At 34.6% G+C, this 21,963-nt stretch overlaps 2 pseudogenes; both read left to right on the plus strand.

Annotated features, from left to right (window-relative positions):
* Positions 1–11,501, plus strand: part of LOC149537983 (uncharacterized) — a 73,193-nt pseudogene extending 61,692 nt beyond the window's left edge.
* A 1,749-nt stretch (positions 11,502–13,250) lies between these two features.
* On the plus strand, positions 13,251–18,152 carry LOC149537984 (DNA mismatch repair protein MSH2-like; annotated as a pseudogene).
* Positions 18,153–21,963: the final 3,811 nt, after the last annotated feature.

Consider the following 21,963-nt stretch of genomic DNA (forward strand, 5'->3'; position numbering starts at 1 on the left):
TGAGGAAAAGAGAAAATAGATAAGATATATTAGCACTCACATACACACCCGTTTCCTACTTGAAAAGCTTCCCAACCTTATTTCTTGTCACATTGTCATTGCATTCATGTTTCTGATTACTTGTGGTAACATAGGCTCCACCCATATGTCTAGGCCATGGCCGGTAGGACTAAATTGCTCATGCACATTAATCTAGCACCTTGATTTTGTTTGTATTGATGCTTGCAAGCATGTTTAGCCATTTAGAGTTGCAAATTTTGTGGAAAACTTTGCTCATTTTTATACAGTGCTTTTGTTCTTATATAAGGAACAAGCTACATATCTTTGCACAAATGGACCTTCTCTCACCCCTTTTATTTTAGTTTCATTTAAAATCCTACCACATAAACCTTAGCATGTAGTGAAGATGCCTGACTCAGTTTTACAAAGGTCCAAGATGAAGGTTGAATTGTCTGTTGTTTACTGTAATGCACTATGTGTGGCTGAATTGACTTGGGCAGTAACTTGAATGATTTTTGAGAATCCTGTCTTTAATGGTGAATTCCCCAATGTCATTTGTACATTCTCATCCATGTATGAATGAGGAAATGAAGGAGCTTTGGTCAGTTATTTCAATACTTTGACTTGATATATAAGAACACTAGCTTAGTAGTCTAAGCATTTTATGTTGTCCCTAAAAGAGTAGGAAACAAATAAATGAAGATATAATAGCTTTTTTGGTTATGGATTTTCTGAATGAGAGATTTCCTTCTTGGTTTTTTTGGGTCTAACCTTTAAGTACATAAATTTTTAGAGAACAGGCCACTGCTACAACTTTGGCCTCATGTTGACATTCGCCTACAAGTCTACAACACAATGTTTGAATAATATAAGAGGGTATTTGTTGATTTCAAAGTACATCATTTCATGAATTATTTTTTCAAGTCATTTTCCTTTCTTTTCCTTTCTCGTTGAAAATGTCTTGTATGCTTTGCAAGCCCCTACACTTTTGCAAGTCGTGCATTCCTTTCCTTTTACGATGTTAACAACTTGAAGGTTTAGGAATGGTGTCTTTGCTTGCTCTTGAGAGAGCTATGAATTTTACATTTATACAAATTTGAAATTCTTTTCTATGTACACAAGTAGCAACTCAAAGTATCAAAGTAGCAAGAGTCAGAACTTGAGTGATGCTTTCCTTGGTTCTTCTTTATATTATGGAGGGCGTGATCTGTACCATGATCCTTCAACTGCAAAAGTAGAGTGGGCAGGGGCATGTATTGGTATGCTTTCCTTTCTCATCATGTCATTAGAAGTCACTTTATTCAAATTGTAGGCATGCGTGAAAAGCTGTCCAATTTTAGATTTGAAGCAAGCTTTCATGATACAAAATCAGATGTACATCATGAGTGTAGGATACTTATTTTTGTTTCCTATAATGTATACTATGAGCTGTGTTATTTTCTTCTTCTTCCAAATCACTCTTAAATATATATCCAAGGGTAATGAAATGGAAATTATATACTCTAAGGAATAAAGGTTTTTTTTTTGAAGTGCATAAATACAAAAATTGTTTGTATGTACTACATTCTTTTGCAGTATAGTTCTTGGTTTCTTAAATAGGCATTGGTGTGATTGACCTCATCAGTTAATGTATGGAAAATATGATGTTTACAACTTATATGTACAATCACACCAACATCTAGTAATATGGAGGAGACTCACAACACTTTAAAGTTTGCTCAAAGAGCCAAATGAGTTGAAATTCGTGCTGCACCAACTAGGGTTTGTATTTCCATTACTTTAAAAAATGAAAAATATAGGTACTAGATTAGCATCTAAGACTTTGGAAATTCTAGTACTTTAATATTTATTTTGTGTATAAAGCTGAAGCTTTGCTTGCCTATTTAGATCATTGATGAAAAGTTGTTGATAAAAAAGTGCCAAAAGGAAATTCATAGTTTGAAGGATGAGCTTGATCAAGTAAGGAGGGATATTATTGTGGCAACTAGTCAGGAGGAGCTTATGACAGTAGGCAATAGGTCCTTTCCTCTAACCAATTTGTTACTTTCTCCTTGACATTGGGATGTCTTGTGTATTGCATTTTTGAGTTACATTTTTTCTGATCCAATTTGAATGTTTTTTTTAATGGTAGTCAATGATTACAAATTGTGTTTCCCCCCCTTTTTTATAGTTAATCTATTTTGAAGTTCTTATTCTTGACTCATATAGTGAAAAAATTTGGGAGACAGTGAATTATCTCATTGCACCTCTATATATTTAGCCTTTTAGGTAGTTATACTCTATTGTTAATGAGTCTGAGAATTGTACACTATGAACAGCTTGAAGCTGGCCAAGTCAAAATGTAGTCAAGGTTAGAAGAAGAGGAGCAAGCTAAGGCAACACTTATGAGTAGAATCCAAAGGTTGACCTAGCTGATCTTAGTATCTACAAAGAATGCAATTCCTACAAATCTTTTAGACATCCCTGCTCATTAGCTCATACATTCTTTTGGTGAAGATGAGGTAATTATAATTTATATTCAAGCCTTGCAAATTTTAGATGCTTCAACTAATTTGACAAGTTTTTGAAAGATCTATGTGTGTATTCTTATAGATTAGTTTTTTGAAGTGAACAATTTACAAACTTAAATCTCAATTGCTGGAGCTAGTCAAATCTCAGGCTTATATTTTTCATCTAATCAATAATGAATGACATGTATGGCAATTTAATTAGAGTGCTCATAAGTTGTAACTGACTTGATAGGATGTTAGGAACATATGCTGCAATAAGTAGTCCACCTTTGCCAAAAGACCTATATCTACTTGTCACACCTAAATGGGAAAACTGGCATTTTAGATGCTACTTGATTATCTTTTGAAGCATATCCCTCATGCAATGTAGGTTTGAGGCTTTATCACATGTCACATAAGGATTCATCTTTTGGGCAAAAGATAATTGCTATAAGAATGTAGCATGATTTCAAATCACTTAATTGGAGAGCCCCTTAAAGACATTGCAACCATATACCAATGCATACAGACTATTCTCTCATAGAAGGATTTAAGGACTAGATAACCTATAAAAATGCATTAAGACAACAATTTTAAGCCAAACTTCTATTTATTCATGGTTGAAACCTACTTAAAAGGTTATCTATGCACAATTTTTGAGTATGCATGCTTGGTTCTTGTCTGTTACACTAACATCATTAAGATCACATCTAGATTAAGAACCATTTCAAAAGCCTCCTACTTTACATGCTCTTCAAGTTTAGACCTATTGATAAAAGTTCATATGATAATGTTGCCTAGCCTTTGCCATTCTGATGCAAAGGTGTATTTTAATTCTGACAGGTATACCAGATATCTTAAGTTCTTGATTCTTCCATCATTTATGTAAGATATAAATATATTTGAGCCATTCCAAAGGCCTTATTCAATGCATGTTCTTCAAGTTTGTACCTATTGTAAAAGGCTTGCATGATGATGTTGCCCAAGCCTTTCCCTCTAAGATGTAGAAGTGTCTTTTAATTCTGACAGGTATAACAGGTACTAAAAGTGCATTGTTTGTATTGTAGAATGGAAGGACCAACTTTTTCTAGATTGAATTGTTACTTATCTTTATCATTTGATTTTTTTGGATTCCATCCAATGAGATCATGGCTCATATGCAGCTTTGTTTTTGTTCCTATTCAATTGGTCTCAAGCATTAACACCATACTGCATAAATATATGTTCCTTTTCTAATAAATAATGATAGAACCTTTAGCCAAATGCACAAATCTAACAAGTTTTACTTGCATTTACTTTATGTTGATTTGTTATATTATTTTTAGGATAGTTGAGGTTTGATTTAATGAGGATATGCAAGTAGCGCTATGACTTTCTTTAAAACTATACCACACTTGATTTCCTCATTCCAAATTCTATTTTGAAAAGTCAACTAAAAGACACTATATGCAGTCACAATGCAATACATAAGCTTGAAACATTTCTATTACAAATACTTCCACTTGTGCTCCATGCAAGTTTATGTAGATGGACTATATTTCAATAGTTTGGATTCTTCAATTATAATATAATTCATTTTCCAATGTTCTTTTGTTTTATATTGGGTATATTTTCTTGAATCTTCATATTTTTTTAGGATACAAGCATCAGCTATTATTATTTTCTAGCAAATTTAAAGTAATTGTTAATTTGGATTCTGGCTAACCCTGCATAAACAACTAATCTTTTTCTTTTCTACAGTACAGGTAGTAGAGATTAACAAATTGATGCAAGAAAATGTAAGGTTAAATGAAGAAAATGGTGGCCTACAAATTTAGAGTCAGAAGTTGGCTAAAGAATCATCATACGTAAAAGAGCTGGCCTCAGCTATAGTAGTTGAGCTCAAGAATTTGGCAGAGGAAGTTACAAAGCTTTCTTTCCAAAATTCAAAATTGTCAAAAGAACTAGCAGCAGCCCAAGAAATGCTATCTGTTAGGGGCTCAGTAAAATAGGGTCTTAGCAATGGTTAGTGTAAGAATTTTGATGCTAGGATTAGGAGAGCACCTTATGGAAATAGGACATTTGAGGTTGGCCATGGGGGCCATGATGATGTAGATTAATGGAGTCTTGATCTAGAGGATATGAAGAGAGAGTTACATGCAAGAAAAGAGAGGGAAGCTTCTCTTGAGGATGCTTTAGCTGAAAAAGATATTGTTGAAATAGAATATTAGAAGAAAATTGATGAAGCAAAGAGGAGAAAGAGAGATTTGGAGAATGACTTAGCTAGCATGTGGGTTCTTGTTGCAAAATTGAAGAAAGAGGTAGTAAAAAATGTTGAGACTAGAATTGTTGATGTTGTTGAAAATGGTAGAAAAAGTGTTGGTAATGCAGATGGCTTAAAAATTCAAGAGGATGATATTAAAGTGGGAGAGCAGAAGGACACAGATGCATTAGAATATTTAAAGGCTTCTCTTGAAGCTGAAAAGAAGCGAGGTGTGGAAATGACATCACTTATTACTCAGCTAAAGGTAATGCAGTTAGAAATATGAGAATATCATGTGGGTCATATATTTTAAGCTCTTTTTGATAGAACATGTAGATGACAATGTGTGTGTATACATTTTGTACTCATATGCATGATTGGATTAAATGAAAAGGTGCAATTCTTTCAACTCAATAGCTGATTGTGAAGTGACTTGAGAATTTATAGTAATTTCATGCTTTCTTTCAACCAATCAAATCAGTTAAATCATTTTAGTAATACATAAAATCAAGTATACATAAAAATATTTAGTTCTTTCCTGTTATCAAGTATGACATGCACTTAACTTTATTGCAGAGTGAGGAGCTGGAGGGGTTAGAACTTTCTGCTTTAGAAGATCTTCAAAGTCTTCACATTGAGGCATTGACCAAGCTTTGTGAAGCTAAGGTCTCTTTCCTTTTTCTATAATTAATTTTTTTGTACTTTTGAAGTAGTTATTAGATGATTCTTTTTAAAGAAAAATTCCAATCCTTTTGTATGTGTCTATACTAGACCAATGTGTGCTAAATCCCTAATCATTTTTATATAAAATATTATGTAGTCTTATTATTAACATTGGCCTCTTCTTGAACAATATTTTCACACGCTTTATTCTGAGCAGTGTGCACTTGATCATTTGATTCCTCCTAAGGATGTTGAATCAAAACCCATGAGCTATTTTATGAAGTAAAACTAGCATAGTTTTTCAAAGGTTATAATGGCTAGGTTGATAAGATAACAAGTTTTGTGATTATTGTGGCTACAATCCTAAATATGTAGTCTCATCTACATAGGATTATGAAATATCATCTCAGACTATAATAATGACTATAATAGTGCACGCACGCGCGCGCGCGCACACACACACACACACACACACACACACACACACACACACCTACCTTTTCACAGGATTACTGATCATTGTTTGTAAATGAATCATAAATAGTAGCAATTCTAAGGAACCACAATCTGATGAAGGGGCAGGGGTTACTTAAGATGAGACACCTAAGCAATGTGGCTCTTTTTCCTCTCCTGAGGAAATCTCTTATGAATTCTCAATTTATCTATTAAATTAAATTGCCAATATTTCAAGAAAAATTAGTTTCCTACAAGCAATAATATCTTGATTAGTGAGGAAATGTGGTAGGGAGGTGCAGTAGTGACAGTTTTCTCCAATTGAGTAGTCTGGCCCAACCTACTCAGTTCGTGTCCCATGACGCAAAATGACTTGGTTGGTCAGTCGGTGCTCACAACTTGGGTTTAGTTGTGAAGAACTAGTATTTAGGCTTCCTTTAATTAAACAACCAGCATCTAGTTAATTAGCTTATGGGCCAAGGGGTCAATTGACTTGGTTGGTTGATCTATGCTTTTGGGCTTAATTATGAGGAATAGTCTCTGGGCATCCTATAGGTCATTCCCATTAAATTCTTAATATGGTTAGATGTTGGAAATATGTGAAGAATTGGATTCAGTGCATTTAGGATATAATATTTTTCAATAGGAATTATTTGTATATGATCTACATCCTTGATTTTAATGTTCGATATTAATTGATTACAATTCTCTCTAAATTGAATTGCAATTATGTACTAGGACACTAATCAAGATCAAGTACATTCCTAAAGGGGACATTACAAAGAATTTGCACATCTCTATATAATTGTGTTCATTTCCTTGGAATTTGTGTACTCTTCAACACTTTGTTGCTTGTGAACTTGTGATCAAAGCAACATTCCAAGCATCCTAGAGTCAATACCTAGGCTGGATTTGCTCAACAAGTGAAGTGTGCCATGGAATTTGAAGCTGAGCTTCCCAAGTGTAAGGATTCTTTACTTTTGGTGCCTTGAATCTACATCTTCTTGCAAAGAAATCACTGGAGGAAGCTAAATCTAATACTTACACAAGTTGATTCAACACGCGATTTTCCATTTGAAGGTTACAACATCCCAGTGAGATTTTAATTCCATGTGTCATAATCAATGTAGAAATAATCTAAATATATCATTTATATGCCCTTATAAATTTGTACAATATCTTCTCCCTTCAACAATGAAGAGTATATGATGTTTGTGCAAATCAATTATATTGAGATCTTGGAAAATGATCTCTTAATTTCATGATCATCAAATGCACTTAATTAGTGATCCTCAATATGCACCAAGTGCTTGTATCTTACTCCATAGGCTCTTGTATTGATCAAAATGAGATATGGTTTCTTATATCTCCAAAGAACAATGCCTGAATTCTCTCTCCGTTACTTACTACTAGAAGCAATGGACAAGCTTTGGTGTCAAAACTATGTGGAAATGCAATTCCTAGCTTATTTATATGCTTCTAACTCCTATGATTTATAACTAACTACCTTGCAACTTCTTTGAGAAACAACTATTTGGCAAAAACCTTGGGAGTTTGATTTGGCATGTTGTACTTTCTAATACGCAAATGTAGGTGAATTTTGGAAACTTAGCATACCATGATCCATACTTCTTCAAAAATTTCTCCACTCAACTTGATATTCTCATCAGGAGTGCCTTGTAATAATCTCACTATGTGCATAGCAAAGGCCTTTTTTGCAATCTTAAACCCATTCCTGTCCTGAGGTTACATTTGTGGATAATAATCATATATCATGTATTGTTTTGGTCCAATTCCAATTACACCCAAACATTCCAATCCTTTGTACTTGTGTACTCACACAATCATGTAGATCATACACGAGCTCATGTAAAATGTCATTGATTTCATCATAGTTCTTAATTGTATATTTAAGTTGTTATTGATCATTTTTGCCTAATCAAATCTTTCACTTGTATTAATGATACTCTTGATTAAATAACTCATCCATGCTTTGAATAGTGTCGCTTGTAAGCTTCCAATTGCTTTATTAAATGTGATTATGAGGTCCTAATATCATCTTTAAAATCTTCCTTGGTAAAATTCAACAACTTGGTATCGTGCTTCCTAGATTATAACCATTCATTGTTAACAAGAGTGATATAGTCATCCTCTTTTTTTTTTTTTCAAACTCTTTCATGAAAAAATCTTGTGTTCTGATTAAGCCATCTTTGTGCTATGAGATATTGAATGGATACCTTATGTTATCAAGTATGATTGCAACCACACAAATTCCTTTAGGGGTAGGTACTTGTTTCAATATCATATCTTCTAGTACATTCAGCCATTAGCTTGTGCCATTGTCTGATTGGTGGAAATGCAGCTGCCTGAACTATACCACTCTTCAAGATTTTCTTTTCCCACGGTGTCGATGAATTGTGTTGAAATGTTCTATCTCTTATCAAATTCATGTTATAGGGAGCAAGTTTGGCGTCATTGATTTTCTTCCATTTGGATGTAAAGTTTGTCTCGAGGAGCATGTCTCATAAATCATGTTTGAGCTACACAATACTACATTGTCTTGAGTTTATCCCATCTTTAGGTGCCTTTTCCTTTTTCTTTAAGCCTTCTCCTCGATTAGCTCCTGCCATTCTTTAACCTTCCATATAACACCCTACATTAGGTTTTTTCTTTTTATATTTCTTTAAATCGATAAGAGTTATTATTTAAGAAATCAAAATTCAAGATACGAATAATTCTGATTTGTCCATTTGCTTCTTTGCTTAATGACTCTTTAAGAAATTCGACCACACATACTTTGTGACTACTTTACAAATCTGATACATTGCATAATTTCAATGAGATCTCTTAGCTTGAAATTCAAATCTAGAGATGTTTTGAGTTTTCACAAGGCATGATTACTTTTAGATATTACAAATTCAACACACACCTGTAGGTTGCATCCTTTAGAGTTGATTTCTCCACACCAAAATATAGACTTGTATAATTGAGCAGTCTTAGTTTCAATTTTTATAGACCCGATCATGAACATTGATCAATATTGTGCACAAATTTGGCTTGTTAAAAAATGGTTAATTACCGATGTAAATAGATTTACTTTGCTTCTTATTTAATTTTCTTGAGCTGACTGAGTTTATGATTTGAAATGAAGTGGGTAGGTTCCCTTTTATATGGCTATAGAGTCCAAAGTGTATGACTCATAAAATAGATAAATTGAAATAATTCATATTAATTAAATCATCTCACTTCATTCACCAAATCAAAACTGATTCCTTAAATTTAGATCGCACTTCTTCATTATTTATTTAAATTGCTCCTCATCATTTAATAGAATAGAATTACAGTTCATCAACATTTATTTAAAATTTACCTTCTCTACGGAGGTCTAGGACTTCCCGACCCAAGACTTAGGGATTAGTTGGTGCATGCCAGATAATCTCCTGGATTTTTTTTGCCAATGGAAATCCTTGTTCTATTTCCCTGTTATGTAGGATTTAGGTACTTGGATCTTACCCCACTTCTGCTGGAGCATATGGAAGGAGAGAAAAAATAGAATCTTCAGAGACAGAGAGGAACCTGCCATTGTCCTCGAGAAAAAGATTAACAAAAATATAAAGGAAAACTACCTAGTAAGGAAGGGGGAGATATCGAAATGGGTGGTAGGAAAATGGAGAAGGAAAAAGAAAGATTGTTAAAAAGATAGGAAGCCAAGTGGCTTTTCCCCCTAGAAGGATGGCATAAAGCCAATTTTGACAGGGCCTCAAAGGGAAATCTTGGCTCCTCAGGATGTGGAGGGATTATTAGGAATGAATTTGGGGATGGAGTTGTAGCCTTCTCTCTCTCGCTTGGATTCCATACTAATCACTTCGTGGAAGCAAGTGCAGCCTGTCATGTGGTGAAACTGGCTTTTGAAGTTGGAGTTACCAATTTATGGCTTGAAGGGGACTTGAATAATATTATTAAAAGTTTAAATGGAAAATCTCATTATTCTTGGTCGATTGCAAATCTTATTAATGAGACATGTGAGACTCTTGCTAAATTTGAAAGAGTCCATGTCACTCATATTTTTCGGGAAGCAAACCCGGTGGTAGATTAGTTTGCAAATAATGGTGTCCAATCCAACCAAAAAATGACCTGGCAACCAGGAAAGAGTTTTTCGATCAATGTTAAGAGTCTGATCGAGCTGGATAAGATCCAAGGGAGTATGGAGGAGATCAAACTGCTATTATGAATAGGAAAGGCTTATGGGGAAAGGGTACAACTCATAAAGGCTAGATTGGTAAATGCAAGAAGTGGGAATTATTACATTTTATTCGGCACGCTTCATGGGTCTTTTGTTGCATTTGTAATCTGAGCAAAGACAAGAACTATTTCTTTAACCACCCTTAAAAACACAGAGAACCCTATTAGGTGATGAGGTTTCAGAGAGCTGTGCTTATGAGAATTGTGGGAGAACAAAGTACTGAAATGGTGGGAGAAAGGTGCAGAAAAGAACCAGTGGGAAAAATGGAGAAATGGAGAAGCAGGGAGAAAGTTTGGGAGAAGCTGGTTCAGGGTGGGATTTCAAGGTATATCATGAAGCTGCATGGCTACAACCAAAATGTGACTGACAGCATGGTCAATTCATGGAAGGATGATAGAGTCAAGGTGAACGAGATAGCTTTTCTGATAACAGAGGAGGTTATCTTGGCTGTGATTGAGATTCCAATGGTGGGCTTTAAGTTCTTTAGGGATAAAAAGCTTTCGGCCAGTGTTGTGAAGGACTTTGCCGATAATCCTAAGGAGTTGAATGCCCTAAAAAAAAGTGATACATTTTATGATCCAGAGTCTATAATGAAGATTTGGAGGTATGTTCTGCGTGTTTTCATTGAGTACATTACTCTTGACCCTAGGTTTGATCGTGTTCGCACCCACCATTTTATTCTTTTGAATCATTTTTGTCATGATAGCAAAGTTTCTTTCCCTTTCTATTTGTTGAATTCTATGAGCAAGGCGATGTCAAGCTTCAAAAAGAAACCCACTGCTAACCCTGCTCTACATGAGGGGCTATTATTACTCATCTATGAGCACTTCAAGGCTCATACGATTAGTAACATCCGGTTGCAGGCTGGGAATGAGGAAATTGATAGCTCTAGCTATTCCTCTGACTTTGATGATATTTAGAGCATTAGTTCTGACGAAGGAGGGCTTACCTTCGCGGGTAAAAAAGCTTTGCCAAATGTTAAGATGTCTCCCTCCCCCATCATCCCTAGAAGAATTATCCCTAAAGATCATGGTCAAAAGAAGACTGAGAAGGAGGAATAGGACACCTGTGATGAAAAGGAGGCGATGGAGTCTGAAGATGAGGAAAAGGAAAGGTAAGAGGAAAAAATGGATTCCCAAGGTGGGAAGAAACACAAGAGGGTGGGCACAGAGGATGAGAGGTTGCAGTAGGACCTAGACTCTTCCTCGATCCCACTCTCCCCTGTCCATCCCTAGGCCCATCTGAAGGAGCAGACTCAGGATAGTTTTGGTGCTGAGTGTGGGGAGGTGCTGGCCAAAGATAAGAGGAAAGCATGGAGAAATTTTAATGTGAGGACCTCGAAAATGGGTATTTTCAGGGAAGTGATGAACCCCTAGATCCTGGTGGACAATCAGGAGGAACCGCATCTTGAAGAGCTCATTAACCCTGCGATAGTGGCTATCTCTGATAATGCCAGGGAATTTAGGATGAACCTCTTGAACAATGCCCACAATAGCATGGTTGATAAATTTAGGTCAACCAAGTGGCTTTTTCATGAGCTAGAGGAGGTTAAGGAGAAGGTGGTTCAAATAGAAGGAGCCAGGAATCTTAAGGGCCTAGAGAAAGGGACAGATTATGATGATAGGCATAGCCTGGAAAAAAGGAGGATCCATAATTTGGAAAATTATAATCACAATCTATTGAACCAGACGATCTCACTGCTCAACTCGATCAATAACAACATTTTATCTTTAACTGAGTGGCTTAAAGATAGAGGCATGCAGGGGGATGTGGAAGGAAAAGACAAGGGTAAAGCCAGATCTGATGAAGATAATACCACTGGTATCACCCTTTCTACTCTAGACCAGGAAGATCTCAGGACTCACCAGCAGGAGGCCGAGGAGAACAAGATGACACAAGAGGCTGCATAGTTTATGTAGGAGCTAGAAAGAAAGATCGAGGAGTAGTTCCTATTATTTTCCTTTTTGGCTGGCTTTTTGTTTTGGCTTTTGACTATTTTTTTTTGTCTTTTTGGTTTGGCCTTTTCTTCAGCCTTTGTTTATTTGGCTAGGCCTTATGCTCTTTCAACCTTTAGACTTGTTTCTTTTGTGGCTGGGCTTCTAACACTTATTTTCAGCTTGATTTGTATTAAATCTTGGGTTGCAGGATCCCTGTAAAACCTGTTTATCTAATCAAAAACATTTATTTAAAATTTAAATCACTCCTACTCTCAAATGGTTCCAATATTCCCATGGACAAGTAATGTTCCACATTTCGTAAGATTGGGGATTACGAAGGGTCATACAAGATTAAAGGCATAGGTATGTATTATAAATAAGTGTTTGTTTCTTAATCTAGTGTAAGACATAGTGTTGCATAATTAATCATTATTAATTGGAACTCTCCTAATAAGGAACATTACAAGCTGCTATCCCCAAGTGTATTTACTTTATGAGTTATTAATATATACTTAGTCTAATCCTTGTTCACTCACTAATACAATTAAGAGGATAGGTTGGCTTGCCAGGGTTGGAGTAATACCATGTTGGAGGAAGCTTTTAAGCCAGCGGTATGGATGCATATCATGAATCTTTGAGGACGTAGCCCAAAAATAGGTAATTCTTATATGTGTGACAAATCCTTTAAGGGAGCCTACTTCTAGAGGGTTTCCAAGGCCCTCTAAAAAGTAATTTCCCATCTTTCTTAAGGTTAGTAATGAAGAGTGCAGTGGGGAATTGAATGCTTGAATATGTATTGTGAATCAACAATTATTTGTTAATGTAATTGAAATGTATAATGATGAACATTGATCATTAGGAACTAGCATTCTCCTAGTAAGGAATGTTTTATATGTCCATTTTTGTGCAGGATCTACACCCTAGTTGGGAATAGTAGTGTAAATTGGTAGAGGTCTCAATAAGGGACCTAACAATGGGATCAAAGAACTATCTTGCCATCGTTTAGGGTATTGGATGAAAACAAGGAATCATTCTAAGTCAATAAGAAGAAATCTAACAATGTAATGTATTATGTGTATACTTGGTGTATGCTTTGTGTCTTCATGCATTAATGTGCAAATTTTGTGTATGGTTCATGTCTTCATGCATTAATGTGTATACTTCATGTATGATCTGTGTCTTCATGCATTCATGTGTATGTTCTGTGTATTCTTCATGTCTTCATGCATCAATGTGTATATTTTGCATATCCTTTGTCTTCATATATTCATGCATCCACAACCACTCTTTGTTAGTTGGGTAATGAACATGATGCTCTCTCAAGTGTGAGCATTAGCAAGAATATGTCTGAAATGATTATCAGAAACTTGTTGTTAGAGAGGACTGATCATACTATGGGGCTTTTTGAGGGAAGTGGATCAAATTGGAGGTTGGAAAAAACTAGAACCCCTGGCAAGCTTGGCAATTTTGAGGACATTCTCTTTGCTACCAATGACATGCAAGATACACCAATGATAATTTATCTTCAATATGTTATTCATGAGAATGATTACCTTTTGGGTATGACCTTTGTTGACCTGATAAAGTAACTTTAGGCATCTCCAAGTTTCTTGATGACAACTAATACTCAAACCTGGAATCTACTATGATAGCTCTTGGTTGTAGGGAATGCTTGTTACCTCTAGGTAGTGGAAAGTCCACTAATAATAAATGCTTGCATGATGTATTGGCAAGTTGTAATGTTCTCTTAATTGAAAAGAAGAAATCCGATTTCAAGTCTAGGGATGTTGACCACAATCTTTGTCACCTTGTAAAAGGTTTAGTTGAGTCATTGAAGGACATAGTTGCAAGTTCAGAGTCTGCTACTGGAGCTTTGGGGGCCTTTCTCTCTTACATAGATTTGCTTGTAGATGACAACAATTATAGAAAGTTTACCATTCAACATTATCACATAGGCAGATTTATGCGGCTGGATGTTACAGCTTTACAAGCATTGAATGTTCTTGAAAGTAAAATAGATGTGAATGAGAACTTTAGTTTATTTGGATTGATGAACATGACATGTACTGCTAGCATGGGGAAGAGACTATTGAATAGGTGGCTCAAGCAACCTCTCTTAGATGTAGAAGAGATCAAGTGTAGACTGGATATGGTGCAGGCATTTATTGAGGATGCAACATTACGCTGAGATTTAAGACTTAATCTAAAAAGAATTGTAGATATTGACCGACTTGTGTAGAAACTGGAGAAGGGTAGGGCCAATCTACAAGATATTGTAAAGCTCTATTAGGTAAGGACCTTTAAGTTTTAATGTATTTGATTTTTTATACTATGTATTTGCAATAAACATGGTTTGTGTTTTTTCTCTTCTATGATCACATGGATACTTTTGCACTGAACTTATGTTTTTCTTTCACAACAATGACATTTTTCTTTTGAATGCTAGTTGATCATTGCTTTGTATCTAAATTTATTTGTGTGTTTTGCAATTGCACTTACTAATTAAATGGTGTATTTCATCATCTATGATTGTTCTTAGCTATCATGCTAAGCTTGTAGTTAGTAGATATCACATATTTTACAAGATGAGAACTATGGTTTTCAAGCACTTAAAATACTTTTGGATTGTTTTTGTTCACTATAGTTATTGTCCATGTGATAGACAAGCATACAACTTCTTGAAATCAAAATTTCACTCTAACGATATCAAGGGGACTTTTCTTTATTGATCAGGGAAAGATATTTGGATGCCTTTGAAATTTGGATAGATGAAGAGCATTTGACAAAGTTCGTAGCACGTGTGGAGGCTGCTATTGATCTTGATCAACTTGAAAATGGAGAGTACATGATCTTAGCTAGTTACAATCCTAGTTTGATGACACTTAAGAGTGAACTAGATGAAGTGGAAGAAAAAATTCAAAAAGTACATCATAAAGCAACAAATGATCTGGATCTTCTTGTTGACAAGGCTTTAAAATTTGACAAAGGCACACAATTTGGACATGTATTTAGGATTACAAAGGAAGAGGAACCAAAAGTATAGAAGAAGTTGAATACACAGTATATAGTCTTAGAGACATGGAAGGATGGAGTTAAATTCACAAATGCAAAACTTAAGCGACTTGGGGAGTAATATATTAAGTTATCAGATGAATATTCAAGTAGTCAAAGACAACTTGTTACTTGTGTGGTATAGAAAACAACAACATTTACTAAGGTAAGTTTTTTTAACTCTATTTTTTACCTTATTTACTAATGAATCTTTGTGAGAAATAATTCTATACATAGTCTTAATAAAATTTTCTCTAATATTGTGTGTTCTTTTTTAATATATTTATGGCTTTAACTCATATGCCCTCACTCGTTGTTGATTCCTAACTATTTTTATTTAAATTCCTCAAAGCTTATATGATTACTTCAAATAATAATGGTTAGATTAAGCTATTGCTTTTGCATGCTTATTGAATGTTCCAAAAAGAATGCATTATTGCAAGAAAACTAAAATTTTGTGTAGGTGATGATTGATTTGAAATTTTATTAATGCTGGTTGGATGATTTTGTATGGATATCAAAGACAAGTTTTGAATGAATTGGTTCTTGAACTCATAGGCCTTTGATAGCATACAATGACAATCTATGTTAACAGTTAAGTAGTTAATTCTATGCTTCATATTTCTTTAGGAAATTTTCAAGATTGTATAAGTAATGGAAAGGCAAGGGTTCCTCATGGTAATATTTTTTCCAGAAATGACCTGAAAGAGGGTTTACATTTTTGTTTAGTTTAAGATAGCTCCTTTACCCCTTTATGACATCTAACTAAAGGACCATTTGTGATACCATTCATCATTGGAAATGGGGTAATTTTATTTGAGCTAAGTCCATAAGCGTACATGTTGACTATATGTTGTTATAGAGCAATATGTCTTGGAAAATCTAAGCTCACTTTTAAGGATGACTTAGTATAAGATGGTAGCATGACCTTAAGTTCTAGCCCCATTTCCAAATTTCATGCCCCATTTCCAATTGTCATGCTCTATTTTGGTTTTTCACCACTTCTAGTTTGTTTAGACCATTTTTCATATTGTGTATATTAATGGAGATGCTCTACTCTTGAGTAGAGCTTGGGATACTCAACTCTTTGTTAATTGGTTTTTATGGCTGCATGTAGGTAAGTGTATTAGCTAGTGCAACCTATAACAGTCAGACTCAGGACATTGAAAGTTCTGTAGTTGCAATGAGAGACAATTGGAAGGCAAAAGTCTCACTTGGGGCTCCTTTGTCTGAGAGTAATACTGTGCCTCTGTTTCTTTTTCAAAAATTTCAATTATTTGTTGTGCGAGATACAACTCTACTCTTAAATCTTCACTCGTCAAAGAAACATAATCTTTGGTATGGTTTTGATAGGAAGATAAATACTTAACTTATTGGTAGAGTTATATTCTAGCTGGAAATATGTTCGTAGACATCATTGTGGCCCTATCACCTTTAAGTTTACTATGTTCCTTTGTCACAAAATTGATATTTTGGTCTTATGACCAGTTTCATTTTAAATGAGCTTGACATTGGTAATTCCAACTCAAGTGAATAGGGATTTTATCTGGCTACAATATAGGTGTTACTGAATTAGGTTCTTGATCCTGAGTATGTGCTATGAAAAATACCAAAACAACAATGAAAAAATTTGCAGGTTATCAACATGATTCACTTTCCCCATACCAAATTTTTGTAGCTAATCATACTAATGGGGGTGATAAGCACATACAATGCAATAGCATAATGATTAAAATCTGAAGGGCGATTAAAATCTCCTACCTATTTTGTTCACTGTCATTTTGATAAAGGACTTTCCCAAGTGCTTAGCTATTTTAAGTGTAAGAATTGGTAAACTTGTATTACATCATGTAGCTTTGAATAATCATATAGTAATTTTTAAAAAAAATATAACATGTTTTATGTCTCTTTAGTAGGTATCTTACACATAATTTAGTGTTAATTAACCTCACACATATACTACAGTTGATCCTTCTGTTCATTGGGAAAGCCTAATAGTATTAGTGCATGAAGTTCCTTCACATTCTTGTACATTAGAGATGGAACTTGGTAACTTAACGAGCATTTGTTTGCTCATTTTTTGGTGCTAATTTTTTATTTTCAATGTGCAAAATGTACAACACATACTCCTAGAAAGTTGTAAACTTTACAGATCCTTTTGATCTATTCTTGACACCAAAGTTCCAATTTAATATACAAATGAACTTGTAATTTTGAAGTTCTTTAAGAAAGTTATTTTTGTAAGAATCCCTTAAATGTGATCATCATTGGTTTACATCCATAAACATTTATGTTATTTTACAACTCTCTTCCTTTAAACACTTCTCAATTTTTGAATGTAAATACAAACAAGTTATGATACAGGGCAATCTTGCTTGTTTAAACAAATGACATTTCTTTTCCTTAGTGATCCATAGTTATAGATAATTTTATCATTTAATTTTCCATAAAATGTTTCACTGGCATTCTCAAAACTCTAGAGGAATATCTATGCCCTTAAGAGTCATCTAGAGTATATGTTTAATAGCACTTCAAGCCTAGAAAGCAGTTGAGGAAATGATAAATTGTAAGTTTTATTTTGAATTAAGCCCCTCCTTAACTCGATCGGCTTAGTACTCATTTAAGGTGCTAATTTTCTTTTCTATATTTACACCATAAGTTTCTGATGTCTGATTATCAGAATGTTCTTATTTCTCTCAAAGTTTAGAGATGGAATGATTACATTCTAGGGAACCTTGTGTAACTTCTCATTTAAATAGAAAGTTGATAAATGTTTACTTTTTCTATTGGCTAGACTTGGAAATATATGGACAGTAAATTAAGTTTTACTTGAGATCTTCATGATCCTCCATTTCTTTAATTCTGTTTGAATCTTACAAACAAGAAGACAATATTGAGCAACCATGTTGAATTGCATGATTTTATTTATATTAACACTTCCATATGTTGAAGTCAGATTAAGTCTCCTGTTCATTTTATAATGTTATATGCAGGTGGCTAAATGCACAGAGATAGAACTTCCACAACTTATTGCATTGGTCTTTTTTTCACAGGTAAAACCATCAGAATTTTGAATGAGACTATTAAATATGCCAGTTTATCATTTTCTAATTTTGAACTAGTAGCTTCTAGTTTAAAAACTCATACACAATCTAAACTAGGAGCTACTAATTCAAAAGATTAACTATATGATTTTAAAATTTACAAAATGAGCATTTATTTTGGTTGGGTTCCTGAAAAAATTCTTACCTCTTTAGGAGATTGGGTCTTTAGGTTGAAATCTAAAGATTTATAGGTTTGATTTTATGCTTCTAGTATTGAGATTATACATGGTGTTTTAACCTTGTACTTGGGTCTATAGATAATGTTTTGCAGTTAGAAAAAAGTATGGTATTTTCTTGAGGTATAGTAGGCACAGTAACTGATTGAATCCCCTTTTTGTCATTTTAGTATGCTCGACATATCAAGCCTGGAAAGAAACCTATTTTTGAGTGCTTTGCTATCATGATTGCTATCGCAACTATTTGGCTTTATGCTTATTTTCTCACAGTAGGTGGAGCATACAAGCATAGCCCTAAAAAAACCCAACTTCATTGGAAGGCAAACTGTTTTGGATTGGTTACACATGTCCCATGGTATAGATTACTTACAAATTTCTCATGTTAAATAACATTTTTGAAAACAATTTTCACTCATTCTTATTATTCTGTAGGATAAGGTTTCCCTATCCATTCCAATGGGAAGCACCCATATTTGATGTAGGACAAGCATTTGCAATGATGGCTATTGCTTCTATCTCACTTATTGAGGTTAGCTTGTCAAATTTCAAATTCCAATCTTCATATTTAATTGTTTTTGTAGTTGCTGACTACTTTGTTAATTATCCATATGCTGCAAAGTGTATTGATAGTTGTGCATTGAATTAGTAGTCTAATGGTGCATTTTATGCTGTTTCAAGGTACACAAGTGCCATAGCTCCTCCTCCATCTATTCTAAGCTGAGGTATGGGTTGGCAAGTGAGTAATGGACTTTTTCTTCTTTACTTCTCCCGTTCCTCTTTTCCTTGTGTCCAGACATTAGCATTATTAGAGGAAGGTTAGGGAGGAGATCTAATAGGTTGTAGTTGAAACTAAAAGTAGATTCATAGTTAACCCAAGCATATGTAAAACATAATGAAGCCCAAGAACATAACCTTAAGGCATAAAAAAAAAAAAGTTCTAGCTACTCTTTTAGGACATGTAGCATTATCATTAAGTTCTACTTGCATACTTTTGCTATCTACTCTAGAGGTCTAGTGAAAGCCTTCTTATGAAGGTCACATGTCCATTGTCTGCATACTAGCATAGAAGACTAGAAATAGTTTTAGTGGATTAGCATGTGGTTCCGGGCACCTAAGAATGATAAAAGATGTCTTAGGATGCCCATAAATGTAATAAGGTCCAATAGTGACCATTTTGTTCATTGGGTTGATGTAATAAGGTGAATACATTTGTTTGGTTGTAAGGTCACAAGACTAGATGATCAAACATTGTCAAAGACCATCCTAGGCATGTAATGGTGATCTTGACATTGTCTAAGCTCTTCTTGGATCATTTGTAACTTGTTGGGATGTCATGTGTGTTGGCATTAAGTTAGTATTTTCATTAGTGACAACACTTATCCATATCAGTATTGCTACTGAGCTCATCACTTAGTTTCCTACACTCACTGAGCATTCCAGTGTTAACCAAGCTTCGAAGTATTTAGTAGTCCACATCGAGCAGAATAGTGGCTACCGAGTGAATACAGGCAATATGAAGATCAAAAGTTCCTATTGAGCCTCACAACATCTTCTGAGCAGTAAGTTTGTGTCATGAAGATTCAGTGTAAACCGAGCATTGAAAGAAGTAGTGTTTACTGAGTGAAGCAAGGTCAAATCAGCGTGCAGTATCTACCAAGTGACACTACATCTACCGAGTCACCAATGGTCACTAAGTTTAGAACTACATTGAGTGATTAGTATGGACTGAGCTTTCACTTCTATTGAGTGCATGATGATGCCGTGTAATGCAGTGGACACCGAGTATCAGAAGGTCACTGAGTCAGTTCAGTGAACTCGAGTTATTTACTATTGGGCCGACTTTGTAATGTGTTGTTCACTTGTGTTTTGGCTGACCTTGTAGTTTTGTAAATTGGAAAGGTATATATGTAAAATTTATTGTAAGATATCATTGTATTGAAGTGTTATTGAAGTAATATAAAGTATATTTGAGAAGTGCATGCGAAGGATTATCAACAACAGTTTAAGGAATGCAACAAGGTCAATACAGAAGCAGAAAAGTCATATCTATCACATAAGGTGATCAGTGCATAAAGGATCTTATTAGCAATCAATTGTATGTAGATCCACTACTTCATCCTAATAGGTGAATTAGTTTCTAAATCCTTTAACAAGGTAGACTTAATAGTCTTTTGTATAAATCTCTTAACTGAGTGCATACTTCATTCTATGTTTGTAAATCCTCTAACAAGGTGGACCTAGCAGTCCTTTTTGCTCCTAATAGGGTAGATCACTAGAAGTGGTCAATGTAAGCCTTAACAAGCCAAATTTGTGTTGCGGTAGTGAATTTTTGTGGGTATCATCCCCACCCTAGTTTTACTTTCTATTTGGAAGGTTTTTGGGTTACCAAAACATTGTGTTCTCTTGTGTGATGAATGTTTTATCTTTTAGTACTAATGTATGCAGTAGCATAGATGGATTTATGGTGAATTCTTTTAAATTTATTGATTCACCTCTCCCCTCTTAGTAAATTATCATATCTTGAATATTTCCAACAATGTGTCCATTGTTTACATACCAACATAGAAGACTAGAGACAATTTTAGGGAATTAGCATGTGGTGCAGAGCACCTAAGGATGATAAGGATGTCTTAGGATGTCTATATATGTAATAAGGTCCAATAGTGGCCATTTTTTTCATTGGGTTGGTGTAATAAGGCCAATAGAACCATTCATTTTCTTGGAAGGTCATAGGACCTAAATGATTAAACATGGTCAAAGACCATCCTAGGCATGTAATAGTGATCTTGATGTTGTCTAATGTCATCTTGGATCATTTATAACTTGTTGGGATGGTTCCCACACTTGCTTGTGATCAATTTGGTTTTCTTAATTAATGCATTGATAGGAGTTATTAACCATCCACATTTCTAATTGATATTTTCCATATTGTGTTAATCTTGCTACCACACCAATTGCAGAAGCAATGACTTCTTTTAACTATTTACTTGCTGCAGTAGAATTTAAGAATAATGGAAATCACTCAATGAGTATGGGGGCTTGATATTCATGGAATGACCAGAATTGACATGTATTATAAGTTACTAACTAGGCACATGCAAGATTAAACAAGATAGGAGTGATCTCAGTTAAACAACAACATGACAGTGCATTAAAAATGCATGATCGGGTATAGCAGTAGACATTCTACCCAAACAAGGGGTCTATTTGATGACTAGAGATATTGAAAAATGTTCATGTGAAGGTGAATCCATTGTTAATTGGGATTGTAAGTGTGTGTAATTGGGGAATTGAGGAAGCCCTAGTTCAAGGGTTTGGGAGTGCTAGTTTGGGGTTTTTGATGTTGAAGGGTATTGGAGAGCAATTCCTTTTGGGATTGAGAAATTGAAGAGGTAATAAGTCATTGTCCAAGAGTTGGGGTTGATTGGATGTCATTTGATGATACTTCCTTTGAAAAAGTAGCCATTTTTATGCATAAAAATAGGGTACCAGTCAAGGGTAGTTGTGCTAATCTAAAAAAACATACAGAAATCCATGATATGCTGTAATACACTAAATAGGGCATTGGTGAGCATCATTACATTGTCACATATCTTGGGAAAAGC

This window comes from Cupressus sempervirens, chromosome 9 (assembly GCF_028749045.1).
Source record: "Cupressus sempervirens isolate cs-2001-9-10 chromosome 9, ASM2874904v1, whole genome shotgun sequence".
NCBI lineage: Eukaryota > Viridiplantae > Streptophyta > Pinopsida > Cupressales > Cupressaceae > Cupressus > Cupressus sempervirens.